Raw genomic sequence first — 22,312 nt, 5'->3', positions numbered from 1 at the left:
GACATCTATGCCAATCTTTTTGCCATTATCTTGTGTTTAAATTAAAATCACATTTGTACATCTGCTGTGTGTGTGTGTATGTGTGTGCGTGCGCTCAGTCGCTGAGGCGTGTCCGACTCTTTGCAACCCTGTGGACTGGCTGTAACCCACTAGGCTTCTCTGTCCATGAAATGTTCCAGGCAAGAATACTGGAGCAGGTTGTCATTTCTTATTCCATGGGATCTTCCTGAGCCAGGGATTGAACCCATGTCTCTTGTATCTCCTGCATTGACAGGCGGTTTCTTTACCACTGACCCTCCTGGAAGTCTGTGTTTCTGCTGGTGCAAAATCAAATGAAAAGTGCCTGATTGTCAAATCTCACTGATTTGACAGTGAGAAATGTCAAATGTCGGCCTGAATTTGGAGAGTCAAGTTAGAGGAGTAAAAAGCATTTTTAAGCTTTATTCTTTTATACTTGATTTTAATCTTTCTTTTAAAATTACAAACTGCTTAATGCCTCTTGACCAATGTTTCCTTATTCGTGGATTGTAGACTCTCTAATGGATCTTAACTTTAGATTCTTTCTGGGTCCAAAATATAAACAAAGCCAAGCGACATGGTGTCTATTGTCATTTTAATTAAATACCAGAAGCCCATGTACAGAAGTGTACAGAAGTTCCCATGTATGAATGCTGAGTCACTAAATCCTGTCCAAATCTTTGCCACTCCATAGATTGTAGCCCACCAGGTTCCTCTGTGCATGGGATTTTCCAGACAAGAATACTGCAGTGGTCGTCCTTTCCTCCTCCAGGTGATCTTCCCCACCCAGGGATCGAATCCTTGTCTCCTGTATCTTCTGCAATGGCAGGCAGATCCTTTACCACTGAGCCACCTGGGAAGCCACAGAACTTCTTTGCATGTACCAATTTCCCCTGAATTAGCCAACTTTTTTTAAAAGCAGGAAGTCAAGTGAGAAAGGTTGCTCTCTAATTTCCAGCTCAATATTTGAGATTCATGATTCAGGAAAGAACCTGATTATTCAGATAAGTTTCAGATAAAGAACCAAACATTTGAATGCATTTAGCATCTTAAATTCATCCCCCGCCTCTAAAGTGGGAGTTGGGTATTTGTGAATAAAGCATAGAAATTGCCAATGCCGATGAAGAATGTAGACAAACATCGAGGTTAATGATAAGTAATGTCATTTAGCAATTTTTATAAATAAAATTACAAATAGCATCATCATTATTTTGCTTGGGGACAGTTAGAAAATTATAAACAATCATCTTGTTATGGAGCCAGGAAAATTAAAGACAGAGAGTGCCAAAGTAGCTTATACTCACTTACAAATCATCTCAGATTGGTAAGTGACTCAAAAAAAAAAAAAGACTGTGGTACAAATGCAGAAAGACGCCTGCATGCCAGGCTCAAATGCTTACAGATGACAGTTCAATGCAGACAAAAAAAATGTAATTATGACTGTGATGAGTCTTTATGTCACAAGACAACTCTTTGTAAGAAATGAAAGATGAGTTTTTTTTTTTCCTTAAAGGATAAAAAAAAAAATTAAAAAAAATCTCTGGAGACAAATCACTCTGTACCATTAATGAAAGAGAAACAGAAAGAAGACAAATCAGTGTAGTTAACGAGTCTTAATGGCTCAATTGTGTATTCACTTCACCAAACCTGAAGACTTGTGAGAACAGAAGACAAAAGACAACTTCTGCACAACAAAATTCTACATGTGAGAAATACACTTCTAAGGTCTGGGTAACCTTTGAATGGGAGAATCCATTCTGCCAGCTCTCAGGTTTGACTGATAAATCTAAAATTAGAAAAGAATAATGCTCATAAGATTTCCCAAATAACAGCATGCCTTGAATGTCTTATTTACTTCTTTTTAAAATGTTTTTTTTTTTTTTTTTTCTTTTTTTTCCCTGTCAACTACAATCAAACCCTCACAGGGCAAGTAAGAGCAATTGAATTAGGTTGAATTCAGAGGCTATTTGGTAGCCATGGGACAGAGAACAGGGAAAGACAAACATGTGATCTAGAACAGTGGTTCTGACTTTAGGTAATTTTCCCTCCAGGAGGTGTTTTTGATGCCACGACTGGGTGGAAGGTAAGGGTCCTGCTGGTATCTAGTAGGTAAGAGGCAGGATGGGGATAAACATTGTCCAATGCACAGAACAAACAGCCATCCAGTCTAAAATGTCAGTAGCACAATAGTGATCTCTGAGCTATATTTTACATAAGAATTTGAGGGACTTCCCTGGTTGTCCAGTGGTTAACACTCCCTGCTCTCTATCCAGGGAGCACAGGTTCAATCCCTGGTCAGAGAACTAAGAACCCGCACTCCACATGACTGGCTTAAAAATAAATAAATAGGTATTTTTGATGACAGAGATAAAGAAAAAGGCTACCCTTGCCTGAGGGAATGAATTAATCCAAAGCAGAAATATGCAAACCTGAATGAGAATGTTGGGGATTGCTGAATGACAACCAGGAAGACCGGGGATGAGGAAAGGCAGATTCATTCTGCAGATGCCCAATGTTTGCAAAATAATACTCTCTACCTTGCCACTACAACTGACAAAAATAAATTTCAGAGGAAACCTCAGGCTTTGAACTCAATAGTCAAGAGCTTGAATTTATTTTATAGCTAAAGTAAAACCACTTAGGGTTTTTGAACTCAGGGATGACATGATCAAATGTGTAATTTTAGAAAGATAATTTTAGTGGCAGAAAATCAGGTGTCTTGAAGGTAGAAGTTTGAGTGAGGAAACTGACCAAGTAATTGGAGAATTTCCCAAAATGTGTTCTCAGTGTTTGTTAAAAAGTGTCATTGGTTTAAAGTTTTCCATGGTTAGATAATTTTGGGAAATGCTTGGTTAAAATATATCAGACAGGATTCTTTACTATAGCACTTAGAATCTTTTCTTAGCTATTACATATCTTTGCTCTTCACAATGAGCTATAGTATGTAGAAATGTCCAAGTATATTTGCCTAAGGAATATTGTTCATGGCATATACAACAGAAATCATATTCCAAAGAGCGCTTCATAGAAATGTAAGGTACTAAGGGCTTCCCTGGTGTCTCAGCTGGTAAAGAATCGCCTGAAATGTAGGAAACCTGAGTTCAATCCCTAGGTCGGGAAGATCCCCTGGAGAAGGAAATGGCAATCCACTCCAGTGTTTTGGCCTGAAAAATCCCATGGACAGAGGAAACCAGCAAGCTGTATAGCCAACATGGTCACAAGAAATGGACATGACTTATCATCAGCTCATCCACCACCACCAAAATCAGCAAAAAAAAAAAAAAAAAAAAAAATTAAAGCCAACAGATTCATCTAATTATTTATATTTTGATAACAGAATTAAATGTTCAGACTTTCAGCTTAAGACATTGAGCACAGAATAAACATATTCTTGCACATCAAGATAGGCCTGGAGCTAGGAAGTCAGGAACTCTAAGAGAAGGCTGGATTAGGGACGACAGTGCTTTGGATTAAACTGATGTGCTGAGATATCACTTTACCAACAAAGGCGCATATAGTGAAAGCTATGGTTTTTCCTGTGGTCGTGTATGGATGTGAGACTTGGACTATAAAGAAAGCTGAGCACTGAAGAATTGATGCTTTTGAACTGTGGTGTTGGAGAAGACTCTTGAGAGTCCCTAGGACTGCAAGGAGATCCCACCAGTCCATTCTGAAGGAGATCAGTCCTGGGTGTTCTTTGGAAGGACTGATGCTAAAGCTGAAACTCCAATACTTTGGCCACCTCATGCAAAGCGTTGACTCATTGGAAAAGACCCTGATGCTGGGAGGGATTGGGGGCAGGAGGAGAAGGGGACGACAGAGGATGAGATGGTTGGATGGCATCACCGACTCAATGGACGTGTTTGAGCAAGCTCCGGGAGATAGTGAAGGACAGGAAAGCCTGGTGTGCCAAAGTCCGTGGGGTTGCAGAGTTGGACACGACTGAGTGACTGAACAACAACAAGAGGTGTGGAAACTGACCAAAGACTGTAGCTGTCTCCAATGTGAGGCTCATTGGGAATCAGTGAGGATAGAATGTAGTGAGAACTTCTGGAAGGAAGGACATAATCAGCAGTCCTCGTGTCGTATTTGTCACATGTGAATCAGAAAGTAGTTAACTCAACATGATTTGTGTCATGGTTTAAAAAAAATTTTAGCTTGTGAAAATCTTCTTCAAAGGAAACCTCACCTAGAAATGCAAATAAACAGAATACATAAAAGCAAAACTGTCTAAGGAGTGTCTAGAAACTCCACCCACTCTCTTCTCCCTCCCGACCTTCCTCCCCATTGAGATCACTACCCACAAGAGTTTCTAGAGCTAATTAACTAGTTGAGTAAGATACGGGCCGAAAGTGAAGTGAAAGTGAAGTCACTCAGTCGTGTCCGACTCTTTGCGACCCCATGGACAGTAGCCCACCAGGCTCCACTGTCCATGGGATTTTCCAGGCAAGAATACTGGAGTGGGTTGCCATTTCCTTCTCCAAAGATAAGGTTAGCAGATGCTAAAGGAAGCTACCTACTGTAGACACAAATACTTCTGCCTTATCAAGGGAAATATTAATATTTCTGTCATTTAATATTTCAAAGGAAATATTAAAATTTTCCTTTATTTTATACATTTAGTTCCTATTTGTTTTCTATTATGGAGAAGGAAATGGCAACCCACTCCAGTTCTCTACTAACACTCAGTGAAGATTTGAGAATTTCCAGACTAATTCAGTTTTACCAGTAGACAATCAAAAGGAGGGACTTTGGTTTACATGGAGACATTAAGGTAAAAGGTCAGAGTTTACAGCTGAGGGACTCCGTGGGTTTTAGGAAGTAAATTGGCAGCAGTAGTTGAAAGTGGGAAAACCCAAGAGACAGATTTATCCGTGTCGGGCACAGTCAGCCATCTCTCTCCCTGACTATTACCTTTGCTGAATCCTAAAGGTTTTGAGATGTATTAAATTACTGGGAAATGAGTTCTTGGCAGCTTCTGTCGGTAACTTAAAGGTTTGTCATGTAAACTCACAGTGAAGGGTGAAGCACAGGAGCAATATATTTTAAAACCATATTTTGTTCTGGAATCAACAGAAAAGTTCTACAAGAATAATGTGCAATTTTCACCAGCATTAGATGGCTAATGAATTTAGGAGATACCTGTTTTTAAGAAGATTAGATGTGGAACAGAAGCAAACCGATACTTTGAAGTTGGACGTCCATTGATGGGCTTTATCTGATCCTTGCATAGGATTCTTGTCAACTAAAGCATCTTAACCTTGTCTTTTCCAGTTTCGAACTCTGAAGGGTCACAGCTAGGAGAGCCTCCTATTCAGCTTTGCATCCCCAATGTCAATCACAGATGTCTGGTTCCTGTGGAGTAGTTACTATTTGCTGAGGTTAAGTAATTGCTTTATAAGTATCTCAGTCATGTTCAGTAGTAATAGGGGTGCCACATCTGAGAGACTCAAAAAGGAAGAAGACTGAAAAACTCCGTTCTTGTTTTTGGAGACCTAGTAGATATCTCTGAGGGCAGAAGCCCTATGTTTAAGAAGGTGCAAGGTCTGGGGCAAACCTGCAGGCTATGCTTTCTGATGGCTTCTGAGCAATGGGTCTAGCGATAGCTATGCATTTTCATTTACAGATTGGTATAATTAGCAAAGCTGACATGAATGAGGTGATTTTTGCCACGTTAAAAATTCCAACCTATTGTGATATCAATTAATAAGCATATTTTAAGTAGTGAATCTCTGAACATTATCCAATGCCTTTGGTCATAATTTCCTGAGATAGGACTTAAAAAAAATTAGCATTGATTTTTACATTTTGAATTCTCTAAAATGTATTCCATGTACTGTGGCTATGAACTTTTGAAGAGTTACAGTCTTGGTCACCTACTGTGGATTTGTTTCAGCCAAAGGTAATAAGTTTTTACAACTAATTGTAAATATCGCCTTTCAGTGGTTTTAATGAACCTAATAAAGAAATATGGTAATTTGCCTGCTCTCTGCAGACACTTAGCTGTGAGAAAATTAAATTAGGATTAAGCCATATTAACCTTCATTACTTAGTCAGAGTAATGGATATTTTAGTGTAACTTAAGACAATAAAACAATGCTATTGATGAATCTTTAGAAATTTTAAACTCAGTGTATGTGATAGTCTTTATAGCTATATTTTAGATATGATAGAACTGAAATATTCTTTACACTTTGAATACAATGAAGCACCATCTAGGATAGATCCACTCTCATTCTAACAATGTACTTGGTAGAAAGCTAGCACTTTTCCTTCTTTAATAAACAAAACAGCAACAAAACAAAAAACCTATTCCTTGTTTTATTAAAATGAACCACATATTTAAAGAGAAAAGCTCCAGAATGAATTATGAGACTGGTGTACTTATTTCCACATGATGGACAATATAACTAGGAGGATCTTTCAGTTCAGTTCAATTCAGTCACCCAGTCGTGTTCAACTCTTTGTGACCCCATGAACCACAGCACGCCAGGCCTCCCTGTCCATCACCAACTCCTGGAGTTTACCCAAACTAATGTCCATCGAGTCAGTGATACCATCCGACCATCTCATCCTCTGTTGTCCCCTTCTCCTCTTGCCTTCAATCTTTCCCAGCATCAGGGTCTCTTCAAATGAGTCAGTTCTTTGCATCAGGTGGCCAAAGTATCTTTAGAAGTTGATAAAAGTTTTTGAATATGTAAGTCTTAGGATCTGCTTTTTGGAACATATATATATATATATATATGTGTGTGTGTGTTTGTGTGTGCATACACACACATATATACCTATATACATGTATACACTGAAGGTTTTTAAATGTCATGAGATCCAATTTGTGCCTTTGCTACTCAACTGAGCCATAGAAAATGTGTAAACAAATGAACATGTGTGTTTCAATAAAGCTTTATTTACAAAACAAGGCAGCTGGCAGAAGTTGACCCACAGGCCACAGTTTGCAGAACCAGAGAGTCCCTGCTGAAGTAAAATTGCAAAAGTTGCTCACTGGCTGGAAATAAGGGAGAGGAGGATGCCAATGAAACATTTCCTTTTCATGTACATTGAGCCACGTCAATGTGCTTCTTAGATCTTGTACACAGGCTCTGAATAAACAACTTTCAATTGTAATCCTCCAGGTTCTTTTTCTGGACAAGTTAAATGAAACCTTATCTGCAGACATCTGGATATAGTCAGGGCTTGTCATGCTGGAATTAAGAACTTGGGATGGCATCAACCCTGCTGTCACTGGCTTTTGACATTCGTATCAATGCTTTCCTTTAAAATGGTGGCATTTAGACAGTTCTGGGAGCGGTTCTCAAGATCTAAAGCACACTGACGTGACTCAACATACATGTAAAGGAAATGTTTCATTGCTTGGTGGTGGTTTCCATGCCAAAAGTCTCTAGACACTGATGACATTGACACCCAGTTTCCAAAGAATGGGGATTGGGGAGGTGGCAAGGAGGAGGAGTCCAGGCTGGATATCTGGATCTTGGATGCTAAAACCAATGAAATGTTGATGTTCCCAGTTATATTTGCCAAGAGTTTAAAAGCTACATCTTCTTGCATTGATGGTCTAACTGTGATTGCCCAAGAGGAGCATGCCAAAAAGGAGGGGTGAGGGATTTCCTTTACTCATGATATATAATATCTCCCAAATGTCTTGCAGAACCAGCAATTAGGAGTTGCCAAAATATCTTAACTTCACATTATTGTGCAGCCTCACTGACTTCATGCTCATCTGCAGAACATATAGGATGGAAGCAAAAATGGTGATGGAGAGGGTAAGAGAAATAAAATGGGGTGAAAATCTTAAGTCTTTAAGGTAACAAGGGTGACATTAGATGGGATACTGATAACATTCCAATCTTGAAGAAAGATGAATTACAGAGGAAATCACTCCCAAAAGGAAAGAAGTAGAATACAAAATATAAGTAATGTAACTTTTTAAGGAGAAAAGGCAGACTCTTCACTGGTCTTATCTCTTAAGAATGAGATATTGCACCATCTGCTCCCCAAACAGTTATTTCATCTCACTCTGGATTTCTCCTTGGTCTCCTCCCTACGTTTCTCTGAATTTTCAGGTTGGCTCTCTTCCTATGAGTCACATCCTTTCTTTAACTGTTTCCATATTTATTCCCCTCTCGGCAGCTTATGTATGACTCTTTGTTAAGCTTTTCAAAATATTGCATGTTCCTGCGTCATAATACTTTGCCAGTATCTAGCACCTATTATTCTTAGAACTCATTGGTGTTCAAATGCTGTCTTCCTAACTCCTATGTTTAAAAATGATTATTCATTTTACAGGTATAAACTTGCATCACAGTTTTTTACAAATATAGTTACTAGCTTACACTCTGATTTTACAGTGCTTAATTTAACTCATGTTTGCATGGCCATTGAATGATATCTTCCAAATTGTAATCACTTCTACTGCGTCATTGCCTTCTTCTACAATATCCTACATGATATGTAATTTCATATGCCTCTAACCAATTTTTTTGTCATCCACTGGTAGTTGTCTCTGATACACTGACTGAGCCAATGTCTTGTCCCCCTATCCCTTATTTCTAGCCAGTGACCAAACTCTTGTAATTTTGCCTCAGCAGGGGCACTCTAGTTCTGTAAACTGTGGCCTGTGGGTCAATTCCTGGCAGCTTCCTTGTTTTGCAAATAAAGCTTTATTGAAGCACACATGTTCATTTGTTGACATGCTGTCTTTGGCAGGGTCAAATAGCAAAGGCACAAACTGGATCTTATGATTTATTTAAAAACCTTCAATGACTCCCTGTTCCCTTCAGTATAAAACTCAACTTTTTAAACACAAGTTGCAAGCCCTGTTATTAAATTCTGTCTCTTCTGTTTTTCCTCTCCTTGACAATAGATAGCCCAAGCAAAGTAAGTAGCTTCATATTTCTGTCACATTTCACACCCTATCAGAAAGTATGCTTGACTCCAAAAGACTGAGTTAGGTACCTACTTATTCTATGCTCTTACACAGAACATCACGTTTCCCCTGGCTAGCACTGAACACAATTGCACTATAATTCCACTAACTTGTCTGAATCCTCTGCAATAATCTACTTCTTGCCACTGTTGCCAGGATCAAATGAAGTGCCTGGCACACAGTAGGGCTTCAGAAGTATTTAATAACCTAAGCAATAAAACAAGGACACCATGCAGATACTTCCCCCCCCAAAAAAAAAAATCTATGACAGGAAGCTTGTAAAAGTCAAAGAGAACAACCAAATTTAGAGCAATGTAGAAAAAGTCCAAGAATGAGAGAGAGAATATAGACTTTTTTTGTTGTTGAGAAATTAGCTACATTTGTACAGGTAATATTCTATGAGAAAGTATGATGGAATAACTCAACATATTTACTGGGTTATAATATACAAGGACCAGCAGAAAATTCCATAGTTGTAATTCACAATGCTCAGTCCATTATTCTAAGCATGTTGACATTATCACATCCATTTATCTTGTTATTAATGATTCTAACTTACCCTCTGCAAATTATTATTACTCTTAATAATTGTTTAGTTTGAATCTCACTATTTTGAAATAATGCAAAGTATTAATATGAAAGGGAAAAAACATTTAGAAGTCAGAGAAGGAGAAATATTAGGAGCACTGATGATGAAGAAAATCGCTGTTATAGGGAAAGTAAATACATGCTTCATTTTTCATAAACATTAATTATGGGAATATCTTCTATCTTGAGCTGTGGTTATAGATGATCTTAGATCCAGCCAAATGCTCTTTTCTTGTGCAAAATGTCACCCTAATGTAAGGCTCATAAAGTTTTCCATGTTACCTATAATGAGGGATAATATCTTGCTTATTATGTAGACTCCAGCATTTGCCTCATTAAACCAGTGTCTAACCACCATAGTCATGGCTTTTCCTGGGATATGAATGAATAGTGGGCATCAAAGGCAAGAAATGAGCCAGAACGGAGTGTTTTTACTCAACTTACTGTATTTGGATCTCCAAAACAAGTTGGAAACTGGGACTTCAATGAATTCTTCCTCAACTAAATTGTAAAGCTAATAGTATTAAAATATACATTTCTATGTATATCTTTGGGTTTCCCTGGTGAATCAGTGGTAAAGAATGCACCTGCCAATCCAGGAGATATATGTTCTCAGTCTCTGGGTGCAGAAGATCCCCTGGAGAAGGAACTATCCATCCACTCTAGTATTCTTGCCTGGGCAATCCCATGGACAGAGGAGCCTGGTGGGATGCAGTCCATGGGGTTGCAAATGATTCAGACACAACTTAGCATCTAAACAACAACAACGTTTCTGTACCAGTTTCACACAAAGAACTATTTAACTGATTTTGTTTGCATTAATTCTGCTGGGTTTTTGCTTTCACAGCTAAAAAGAACTACATTCCAATGGATAGATGTGCTTTAAAACATTGCTGTAAAGGAAATTATTAATAAAATATTAATTAATAAAGAAATCATAAAATCTTTAGAAACAAGAGGATTTTACAGACTTTGGAAGCTAAGTGTAACCAAAATATAGTAAGGAACTTTGAGTGGATGAGTCCTGGAACATACCTCAGTGTTCTCTGATTCATAGTCCCAAAGGTGATCTGAGTTTCTATATTGTTGCATAGTCACTCATTTATTTGAAGAAAAGACTTTCCCAATAGATCATATAAATCTGTAAGAAATGGCACTTGCCTTTTAATCTTACCCAAAGTATCCATAAGAAGGATGGTCAGCATTCTTTTTCTAACTGTAACTTTGTGACATGAGTTTTCAAAGGCAATAATAATGTGGAATATTATGGGATCTGCATAAATGATTTGACTTATCCCGAGGAAAGAAAGCCCCCTACTGTTCCCAATGGTGATGTGATGAGCACAAGCCATGCTTGTACTGTTTGAATACATATCCCCTTACTCCTGCCTGGTGGGGTTCAGAGTCACCCACCAGGCAGGGTTAACTAATGACTGAAACGAAACCCAGCTATTTGAGGAAATCTCAAAGGCTTCCTGGAGCTAGGTTGGAAAGATGTCCCTTGTGAAGGGCTGTGCTTTATGCTTTTGCACTGTTTACAGAACTTACAGCACAATGGAGCATGATTAATGAGGCTCTCCAAGCACCAGGCCAAGCATAGGAGTTTGTACCTGTCACAGCTGAGGATCAGCCCTTTATCCCCCTTATAACCTAAGAAACGCAAACCAGAAACGGATCATTTCCTAGAGGAGTGACCCTGGGTTTCATCTCCAAGCAAACCAAGGGGTTAAAGAGAAGACATTCTCGTTTTCTCATAAGAATGATGCCTTAACTTAGGGATATGCTTTTTCTCTGAGATACTCTTACATTTATCATTTTATTCTATGCTTGCAAAATGATGTAAAGCAAGTTTGCCAAAAATTATTATCACCTATGAGATGAGACATCTGGGCCTTATGAAAATTGAGTGGTTTTCCTAAATACTCAGCTAGTTGGAAACATATTTGATACCAGAACTCAGCCTGGTTCTAATCCAAATATGCTGCAACCCGCTTTTAGACTTAAACACCTCCTATGAGGCATTGGCAAAGAATCTGGCCCATTAAGAAACATGCTTAATACCTTCAAAACCTAGGCTTTTCCTAGAGCCTGAGAGTGCAAAATGTAAAATAAATAAATAAATAAATGTGATTCAGAGCCATGATAAAATATTTTAAATATTTCTCATTGCATCCATTCAAGAAGTCGATCTCAAAACCCTCAGACTTGTGTTTCTCTCCCTTCAAAGCTCAGACCTCATTACATGCGCTCATCCTCACCTCCCTTCCAGCTGGGACACCGTTGTGAATGGGTGATGGATGGCCCACAGGTCTGGCGGATCTAGTCACCATTCTAACCTCCTTCACTATATCAACAGCTTCCTGAGGCCTGAAAAACAAGGTCTTCCTGGCTGTAAAAAAAGGCCACCAGAGACAGTACACACACTCGACTTCACCGCATCTGGTGGGCAAACTCCTGTTTGAGAAAAATGAAGGCAGAATACCCATCAGGGCCCATTTTCAACTGAGAGCAACTGCGTCAGCTGTCCTGAAGCTCCCCACGTGAAGATTATCTGTCCTTTGGATCCTTTTGTATTATTCAGGGTAGATTATTTTTCCTAAGCATGTTCACCAGCGGTACCCGGAAAAGCATGATGACAATTTATCCCAGTGTAATGCACGTGGCGTGCTCTTGTTCAATTTTCTTCTTTTTCCTTTGTGTTTCCTTTCTTTCCCTTCCTATAGCTATCCTCCTAGTAAAATGACAGGTGTATCTATTCCAGACAGTACAGTGGAGCCCATGGAGAAACCCTGTCAGCGGTCTTGCTTATTTATTTTCCGGTTGAGCACAGGTCTGGAGCTGTCACCATTTGAGAAAAGAGAGACTCGTGATCAGAGCTACTTGATGGACAAGATGTTGTCTTTATTTTCTTTTATTTTTTTCTTCCCTTTGGCAGCCGATACTGTGTCTGACTTTCTTCTTAACCCATCTGTCTTATGCTTTCTTGTTTTGCCAGAAAAAGGAAAAATTTGACATCTCCACAAAATGATATTTATATTGCTGCAACTGGACAGAGAGAAACAAGATTCTTGATTGATGAATATCTGAAGGAATTTAGCTGTTAAAGAGATATGTTAAACTAATTGGTAATTCTATTGTGGAAGATGATAGGTTTTTATTAATAGAAAATCATGTTTCCTTAAACCATAGTAAACAAATGTATTATGGGTTGTGAAAATAGAATCTTTTGGCAGAGGAGTCTGGTAAGCAGAGAACTTAATACAAAGAAGAAAATTTGTTTTTCCTTAGTGATTCATACACATTTTTCAAATGTTAGTTGTTGTTTTTTTTCCCCAGAGAAGGGAGTGGAGAGGATATATCACTCAGCATTTTGTTTATTCTACTTCTGAATTTTACGGACCACATGCATAGATTTACTCAGATTGCAAATGACTTGCTGTTTTAAAGAAGGAAGGAGAATGAATTATTGAAGCTTGACTATTAGTTTGCTATTTCTAATACCATCATGTTCTTTATTTATCACTCAAGATAATTCAAGTCCTATTTATTGGTGATGTATGAGGATCTAACAAGAATATTTACAAGATTAAATATTCATGGATGTTGACATCAACCCTCTTAGCTTTTAAAAAATAATTTTATTGAGACATATTTGCATACCACATAATTCACTCTTTTCAAGTGTACGATTCATTGATTATTTTCAGTAAATTTACCAAGTTATGCATCTCTTAACCATGAATCAGTTGTGCATTTACTGCCAATCTCCATTTCTTCTTCTTTTTTTAAATCTTAATTTAATCTACTTTACTTGGCTGCACTACACAGCAAGTGGGATCTTAGTTCCCTGACCAGGGGTTGAACCCACGCCCCCTGCAGTGGAAGGGCCGAGTCTTAAGCACTGGACCACCAATGAAGTCCCTAGTTTCTTCCGCCTTCCTCCAGTTCCTCTTCATTCTGGAAACTACTAATCTGCTCTCTGTATTCATCAAATTTGCCTCTTCTCTCTATTTATTATAAATTAAAACATGGAATAGGAGATCTCTTGAGTATGGCTTATTTTACTGATCAAGATATTTTTGAGGTTCACTCATGCATTAGTATGTATCCCCACTTGGTTCTTTTTATTGCCAAACTGTGTTCTATGGCTTGGACGTGCCACAGTCGGGCTATCCGTTCACCAGCTGATGGACATGCTAGTTGCTTCCAGTTTGGGGTTATTGCAAATCATGCTGCTAAGGACAGTCATGTGAAAGTGTTTCTGTGAACCTATGTTTTCATTTCTCTTGGGTGGATATAACTCAGAGTGGAACTTCTGGGTCACATGGTACATTTATGTTTAACTTTTTAAGAAACCGTCACACGAAACTGTTCTCTAAAATGGCTGTCCTGTTTTACATTCCCATCAGCAATGTATGAGACTTCCAAATTATCTGCTTTTTCACCAACTGGTTATTGTGGGGTTTGGGGCTTGTTTTTTAGGTCGCACCTTGAGGAGCGTGGCATTTTAGTTCCCCAAACAAGGATGAAATCCACACTCTCTGCATTGGAAGAATGGAGTTTTAACTACTGGACTGACAGTGAAGAATTGGAATGGGGGTAGGTTGGTTTTTTTTTTTTTTTTTTTTTGCTGTTATAGTGGGAGTGAAACGGTATCTCACTGTGGTTATGATTTGAAATTCCTTAATGATTTGAAGATTCTTTAGCTTTTATAAGTTTACTCCTGCAATTTTAAGCCTGTCTGCTTAGGACAGATATGTGAGGAATACACTGTGTCTTTAAAGGAATCTGGCTTTTAAATCATAGGGAAATTTTTTAATAATCTTTGATTTTATCCAAAGTGACAAGAAAAAAAGTTTCCTGCTTATGAGAGAATATAGCATACAGTTGGTCTGGACGAGGGGCTAAACTCTGAACAGGCTTCTCGAGACCTGAAATATATCAATAGGTGCTTCTCTGGTTCTGTGACCTGGGACGTGGGCGGGAGGTGGGGAATTCTCTTATAAAAATAGTTAATTTAGAAATGCTGTGAGGGATAAAGGGTTAAGCAATGAAGGTATTCTTTATGCTGACTGCTTGACTTTCCACCAAGTCTGATCTGATAATCTTTATTCTTGTATCTGTTGCACTTAATAATCTAATGCTGTAACAGTTATAAAGCACTGAAGTGAAAGGGAAAAGAAATCCCACTATATAAATGTGAAAATACATCAGAATCCTGAAAAATAAAAATTAATACATTATCCAAGAACAGAAGAATTTAGGTCTTTCTGTGGTTTGACATCATGTCTGGGGTTTACTAAACATCTCATCAAAATGCCAAGGAATGGGAAGACCTTTCAAACTCAAGCTCTTAATGACTTCTTTGGAGAAACTAACCTCATGGCCTTTGAAGGCAGGAGGAGAAGGGGACGACAGAGGATGAGATGGTTGGATGGCATGACTGACTTGATGGACATGCGTGTGAGCAAGCTTCGGGAGTTGGTGATGGACAGGGAAGCCTGGCGTGCTGCAGTCCATGGGGGTTGCAAAGAGTCGGACACGGCTGAGCGTCTGAACTGAACTGAGCTGAATTTCATGGCCTCTGTGCTGTTGTTGAGTTGCAAAGTCCTGTCTGTCTCTCTGCAACGCCATGGATTGCAGCAGGCCAGGCTTCCCGCTCCTTCATGATCTCCTGCAGTTTCCTTATTGAGTCGGGGATGCCATCCAACCACCTCATCTTCTGTCACCCCCTTCTTTCACCTTCAATCTCTCCCAGCATCAGTATCTTTTTATGACCTTTGTCCACCTACAAAACAGACTGGTGAACCACAATGGCTCTTTAGTTTTTAGGAAGTAGAATTTATCTTCTGTCCCTGTACTATTGATAAATAGTAAAAACCAAATTCTGATAAACTTACTTACATTCATGATACATGATTTTTCAGCTTTATCTGTGACAAAGTATTTCTTTAAATTTTTTTTTATGATCAAGTTTTATTGTTAATTTTATATTTCAAAAATGTTTTAAGTGGAAAAGTGGAAACATGAAATCCAAGTTGTTCCAACTGAATAAGCAGATGAGATGACTAAACCCAGAAAGTCAAGAACTGAAATAATCCAGCCATAAAATGGTGGGGGGGGGGGGGTGGAAATGACTAAATAAAAGAATCATTTGAAAAACTTTCGTTTACCTCTATTAGTTAAGTGGGGAAACTAACAACTCTGAAAGAAAATTGGCCAACAGAATTTTATGGAAACATTTTAATGATACAATGCAAAGATAAGCTAAGAATTTCCTAGGCTGAGAAAGTTTATTTTTTGAGTAGTTCAACTCAGTAGCAAACAGTTGTACCAGAAAGTAGTTTAGAACAACTTTACAAAAACTTAGCAGTGCTCTATGTTGAAGCTCGGAGACAAGGCTACCAGAAAAGCAAAAATGACAACACAAGTAAAACCCTTGGCTTAAGGCTATACAGAGTAAAATATGAAGTGTAAAATGAAGAGTTAATTTTGTCAGACTCTTTACTACCCCATGGATTGTAGCCCACCAGGCTCCTCTCTCCATGGGGTTCTCCAGGCAAGAATACTGGAGTAGGGGTTGCCATTTCCTCCTCCAGGGGATCTTCCCGACCCAGGGATCAAACTCCTGTCTCCTGCATCTCCTGCATTGTCAGGTGGCTTCTTTACTACTGAGTCATCTGGGAAGTCTGGAGGTTTAAAGTACCATCTTACAAATTCAAGTTCAGGGCTGTTGCAACTATACAAAAAACTTAAGTGATAAGATATTTGTTCTCATAAAGACTCTCAGTCTTAAAAACTGTCTCTGACCTTCTAAAGAATGCAATTTTATTTTTCTAATATATTACCAGACTGTAGGAAGTACACATATATGTGCATGCATGTATATGTACAGTGTACTGGGAAATTATATATAAGAAAATATAAATGTATGCAAATATATATTCCAATCAGAATCCTATATACTCATTCAGTTAAGTTTGTGTTCTCAGATTAAAATAGCACCTCTGCCTTCATCAAGACTACTGTCAGATATGGAAGGCTGGGGAACATTTTCCACAACGGTTGTGACCAGGTTTGAATAAATCCCTGAGTAGATCTTTCATCTCTTCTTAAAATGGCTTATATCTTTACATCACTCCTCTAGCATTGCTAAAAGGGCGTCTCCCTCACTTACTCTATCCCAGCGTTGTTGGAGAGTGTTTGCTTCAGGGTGTTTGCCAGCTTCCCTTTGGAATGGAGAACAACTGCTTAACAAATGGCAGGTCTATGTAAGAGGAAATCTCCGTGGTTTAATGTACTTGTGTTTCCTGTCAGTATGCACCTTCTGTTTTTGTTCACTTATAATCATCTTGTAACCCGCGTGGAAAGTCAAAGAAACCAAGGCTTGGAGAAATGGATATTCAATCAATTACTTCCACACTGCTTTTTCAATTCTTGGCCCAAAGAGTTTTCCATGAGACATGAGAGTCGAGTTGGTACCTGGGACTGCTGTATGCAGACAGCTGGATATAAAAGAAAGACAGAGAATTCCCTCTAAAATCAAGACCTTGTCAAAAGATCTTCCTCATCACTTGCATGAGGTCTTTCCTCTAGAGAGAATCTCTTTCAGGACACTGAAGTACTTTGCATATACCTCAATTGTTATATTTACCTCATGAGTGTATAATTATTTGGCAATGTGTCTCTACCAGACTGAAAGTTTTGACAAGTTTGGAACTGAGTCTACTCAGCATATACCTGCTATCTGTTTTGTTTTCTACAGATGTCTGTTGGATGAATAGACGAACCACATACTGTAGTATGGTGTTCCAAAGTCAGAAAGATGTTCGTTTTATTAATGTCACTGAATCACAAAAACCAAGCCACACTCATAAAACATGTGTCACACACTGCTGTGCTGTTCTGTGCTTAGCTGCTCAGTCGTGTCCGACTCTTTGCAACCCCATGGACTATAGCCCACCAGTGTCTTCTGTCCATGGGATTCTCCAGGCCAGAATACTGGAGTGGGTAGCCGTTCTCTTCTCCAGGGGATCTTTCCAACCTAGGGATCAAACCCAGTTCTCCCACATTGCAGGCAGATTTTTTACCATCTGAGTCACCAGGGAAGCCCAAGAACACTGGAGTGGGTAGCCTATCCCTTCTCCAGCGGAACTTCCTGACCCAGGAATGGAACCAGGGTCTCCTGCATTGCAGGTAGATTCTTTACTGGCTGAGCTACCAGGGAAGCCGTCACATGTTAGGAGTATTTTATATTCATGAAAAAAATGATAAGTCACTTTTTTGCAGTATGTGAATCATGGATTTCCTTATGTTGGTTCTCAACATAGGAGAAAGAATGCATTTCTGTCTACCTGCTGGAAGAACTAACTCATAAAGTAAACACAGGTTTTCTGAGTATTTACCGGGAAAATAGAAACCTAATACCAACTCAGTTTTTGAGACAACTAGATCTAGTCCAAAGACCAATATGAAGATAGCTACTGTCACTCTGAGGGAGAATGAAATGAACACCATACTATCAGAAAACCATGAAAGAAAGATAAAAGTAAGAAGTCTTGAGTGTCATCTTGGCATTCTGAACCAACCACACATGGCAGCAAGGATTGAAAAGGAAAGGGACGTTAGAAAAAAACAGGATTTGGAGAATGACTGAGTTTGGAAAGATGGGTTAAAAATACGTTCCCAAGAGGAGATGGTTGAACACTTTTCTAAGGACATAGATACAGGAAGAATTTTTCCTGGGAGATAATTCCTGGGTGAATTTGATATTTGGGGTGTTGATGAGCCCCCTGCATACTTATTTTGCCCTTTCAAAAATTCTAAATTCATGACAGTGGGCAGGAACTAGTAACTTATTTCCAAACAACAGAGCATGGAAATGAACAAATAATCCTATCGTGGGGAAATCTTGCACACAGTCTCTTAAGGAGTAGTGACTTTTTCATCAGTGATGTCATGGTGATATCTTCTCCCACCTGACGTGATGAGAATGACATTCCACCTCCATGGTATTCATTCCCCAAAGCCAAGAGTCTAGTCTGGGGTCCGGTCATGAGAAAACATCCAACAAACCCAAACTGAGAGACAAAATACCTGACTTACTCATTCAACACTCTCAGGGGCATGAAAATCAATGAAAGACTGAGCAACTGTCACAGAGCACAGGAGATGTGATTGCCAAGGGCAACTTGGTACCCGAGCTGAGATTTTGAAATAAAGGACATGAGTGGAAAAACTGATGGAATAGGAATGAAGTCTTGAGTTTAGTTAGTAGCAATGCAACAGTGTTGGTTCTTCCTTTTGATAAATGGGCCAAGGTGATCTAAGACGATAACATCAGAGGAAACTACCTTTAGCTTGATGTAACTTTCCTATGTTCTGAAGGCTGACACTGTATGATGTAATAATGATAGTACTGTTACCAACAACAGCAACTGAAATTTCTGAAGCACTTTCACAAACACTGACTCACGATTTGACAGTACTATAAGGCCGGTAGAACAGGTGTTGTGATGTCCATTTCATAAGACAGTGGCTTGAAGCTGAATTTATCCAGGATCAAAATTTTTAGTGCCTTTGGGCTTAAACCATGATCTTATGAATCCAAATTCTATGTTATCTTTACTTTAACCGAGTATCAGAAAGAAAAGTCAATGCACAGGTGCAGAGGGGGAGGGGAATAAGAAACATGGAGAGGAGGCACTAAGGGATTTGAAACCATTAAGTTTCAATTGAAAACTCTACTGGAGATTGAAGTCCTAAGCACAATTAACACCCATTCTGGTTTTTGAAGCTCACAAATTTGCTTTTTGCTTCTCTCCATCTCTATACTCATGTATTAGTGATAGTTTCTCTATAAAATATAAATATAAAATATTAAAATAACCTAATTATCACAGTTTTGTGAGCCTGCAAAACTTCTATACTCTGGAGCCCAAAAACCACATTAACTTTTTTTTTTTTTTTGCTTCCTCTGGCCTCACCATCATACTTTTCTAGAGCTGACTCATGGGTCATGTGCCTAAGAAATTTCATATATTTGGTGTGGTATTTTCCATACTTCATTTTCCTTGTCTGGATTAAACAGCACCAGCAGTCTTTAATGGGAGTATGTTCACAGGACAGTCTCTTATACTTTAGAAACAGCAATCATCTATATGCAAATTCTGGACATCTGCAAGCATCCCCTCTCCTTTTCTCAGTCTCATTCATTTTCCAGCAGCATACATCAGAAAGTAAAACCTGAACAGGGTTCCGTTTTGCCTTGAAACAAAAATGCATCCTTAAAGATGAAATAATTATACTGTCATATCACACTGAGGTTTCCAAAGAACCTCGAGCGGATACATATGTACACTCTCACACACGAAGATGGCTGTTTAAAAGCAGGTAGATGAATATTCTTCCTAAACTGTGGTCTCCCTAGTTGCTGCTGCAGCCTGAGGAATTATTCCTATGCTTTGCTGCCACCTTGGCAAACTAGAAGGATTTACAACGGAATTCTGTACCCAGCGGGCTGGAAACAGCGTTCCCATTGACGAGGCGGGCTGGCCTGGCTCAGAGAGGCTGTTGAAACGGCCTTTATGCAGCAGAGAGAATCTGGGAACATCTATCCTCCGGTGGATTTCCTCTATTTAAAATAACTCGGGTTCGGCAAGATTCAAGTGTTCTTCTCTGAATGGCTTTTAAAGGCTCGGTCTCTCTTAGTTCGAAATGGAGATGGGGAAGGAAGGAGTTGGTTGGGGACGTCTGAGTGTGCGCTCTGAGTGGCCCTTTGGGGGCCGACGCTGACAGCGAGGCTCTCTGTTCTCCGTTTTCTCTCGTCTAACCTTCCATTCCGCCTCCATGGGATGACTCGCCTCCAACTTTCAGTTAACTTCTTGGGAGTCCGGAGCACTTACTGGAAGATGTTTACAAAATGCGAAGCATCTGGGTGGCCAAGGCGGAGGCTCATATTCCCTTTTTATCGCTTCCAAAGAAACTGGGGAAATAAGCATTAAAATCCAGGTTCTCAAATTTGACTGCTTTCCACGTCGGGACTCATATATTTTTTGCTTCGTCATTCTCTTCCGTGTTTGCCTTGTTGATTCCATTTTAAGGCGCGGGCTCTCTTGTGTCTCCCCCTCACCCCCCACCTCTTTCCCCATTCAGGTCTCAAAAATCCCTCACCACACCCCCGCCCCCACCTTCCGATCTCTTAATCTTATTTGAATAGGTTGTGGTCTCTGGGCTGCTGTAGACACTGGGTGACTGGGAGACCCTTGCGGCTTCGTTTCAATTTGGCGTGAGTGGGTGGGTGCCTTCTACAATTCGTCTCGCACACGCCAAACAGTTAAAAAGCTAGAGTCAGAAGGAGCAGAGAGTTCCACAACTTCAAAGCACGGTCTAGGAAAGGAAATAATCCGGGGGTCCCGAGTAGGAGAGGGGAGGGGGCAGGAAAAAAAAGGGGGGGGGGAATAAAACCCAACTTCGCTGGCAACTCCAATAAATCTAGTAACTGTTGGCAAAAAAAAAAAAAAAAAAAAAAAAAAAAAATTAGATTCCGAGGGAGGGCTGGGTCTGGTCCGGATGAAACGCTAGGGCTCCTTCCCATGCCGGAGACGGGCGCTGGAAGCCTGCCACTGGCGTTCTGCCACGCGAGTGCCCCCAGACAGGAACACACCCACTGGAAACGCACGTGAACAAAGCTCGCTGCCCGGGAGCCGCCGCCTGCGGTTTCCTCGTGGATCACAGCTTCTCCAGGGAGGAGAGCAGGGCGCGCACAGGGTTAAGTTAGCTCCCTCCCCGGGAGGAGGGACAGGCGGCGGAGGGGGAAGGCGGCTCTTAGTCTCAGGCTGGGTACCTGCGAGTTAGTTGTACGTTCGAAACCCTTCGCCGTCGCTTGCGAGGGTGGCATCTTCCAGTCTCACCGCGGAGGAACCGGGGAGCCCGGAGAGCATTCCAGCGGCCGCGCGGTCCCTGCCCCGGGCGGGGGGGCGGTCTCTGGCCTGCGGTCCCGCGCGTCCAGGAGCCGAGACGCGCCAGCTCCGCGCCCGCCGCCGCGTCCACCCAGCCCGGGGATCGGGTTGGCAGTTCTCAACGATGGGCAGGAGGGACCTTGGCGGCGACCCCTAAAATAATACCATGCCCCGGGAGCCCCGCTGCTGTGGAGCCAGCTCCTTCCCTTCCCACCTCCCCGACCCTGTCGGATTCGGATGAGCGCAGTGCGAGGAGCTGCGGCCGCCAGGTAAAGGGGCTGAGGTGCCAGGTGGACTTTGCCAGAACCGACCTGGCTGCCGCTCTGCCAACACCACGCGGTCTCTTAAGGGGGATTGTTATTATTATTATTTAATCCGCTGGGGGTGATCTTTGGGATAGGATGCTTTAAGCTTTATCTTTCATCCACCGAAAGAACAGACTGCTTAACTCTCCCCCGATTTCAGAGAAGAGAAATCTAGCTGCAGGTCGAACCTCCCTCCTCTAAGGAGTTTTATAACTGAGCTCTGGGTCAAGACGCAAGTGAGCTAGTCCACCCGGAGCATCGATCCTAAATTGGGGTTTCTAGATCCACTAACCTTGCCTGAATCCAACCTCTCATTTCCCCAGGATGAACGCTAACTTCTGAGAGAGCAACGCTCCCTTAGGCCCCCACCCCTGCGCACGCTCCGTCTGCTGGTACTGTCACCAGCGTTACCATCAAGCCGTTGCATCTAAAACCACCAGCTTGCCCCCTGCCCGCAACCGGGGATCCTTGAGTGGCTAACAAGATGCGGAGGGTGC

General features: G+C 40.5%; 1 protein-coding gene across 1 annotated transcript in view; it reads left to right on the top strand.

The window, feature by feature from the left end:
• The first annotated feature begins 21,308 nt into the window (after positions 1 to 21,308).
• The window catches only part of FLRT2 (fibronectin leucine rich transmembrane protein 2), a 106,045-nt gene continuing 105,041 nt past the window's right edge, over positions 21,309 to 22,312 (top strand). The window contains exon 1 of the mRNA XM_006069453.4: positions 21,309 to 21,779. The gene's annotated coding sequence lies outside the window, so the exon portion shown is untranslated. The remainder of the gene's footprint in view (positions 21,780 to 22,312) is intronic.

Source organism: Bubalus bubalis, chromosome 11 (assembly GCF_019923935.1).
Source record: "Bubalus bubalis isolate 160015118507 breed Murrah chromosome 11, NDDB_SH_1, whole genome shotgun sequence".
In the NCBI taxonomy this organism is placed as follows: domain Eukaryota; kingdom Metazoa; phylum Chordata; class Mammalia; order Artiodactyla; family Bovidae; genus Bubalus; species Bubalus bubalis.
Note: the sequence above shows the minus strand (reverse complement) of the source record. Positions and strands in the feature narration are given on the sequence as shown.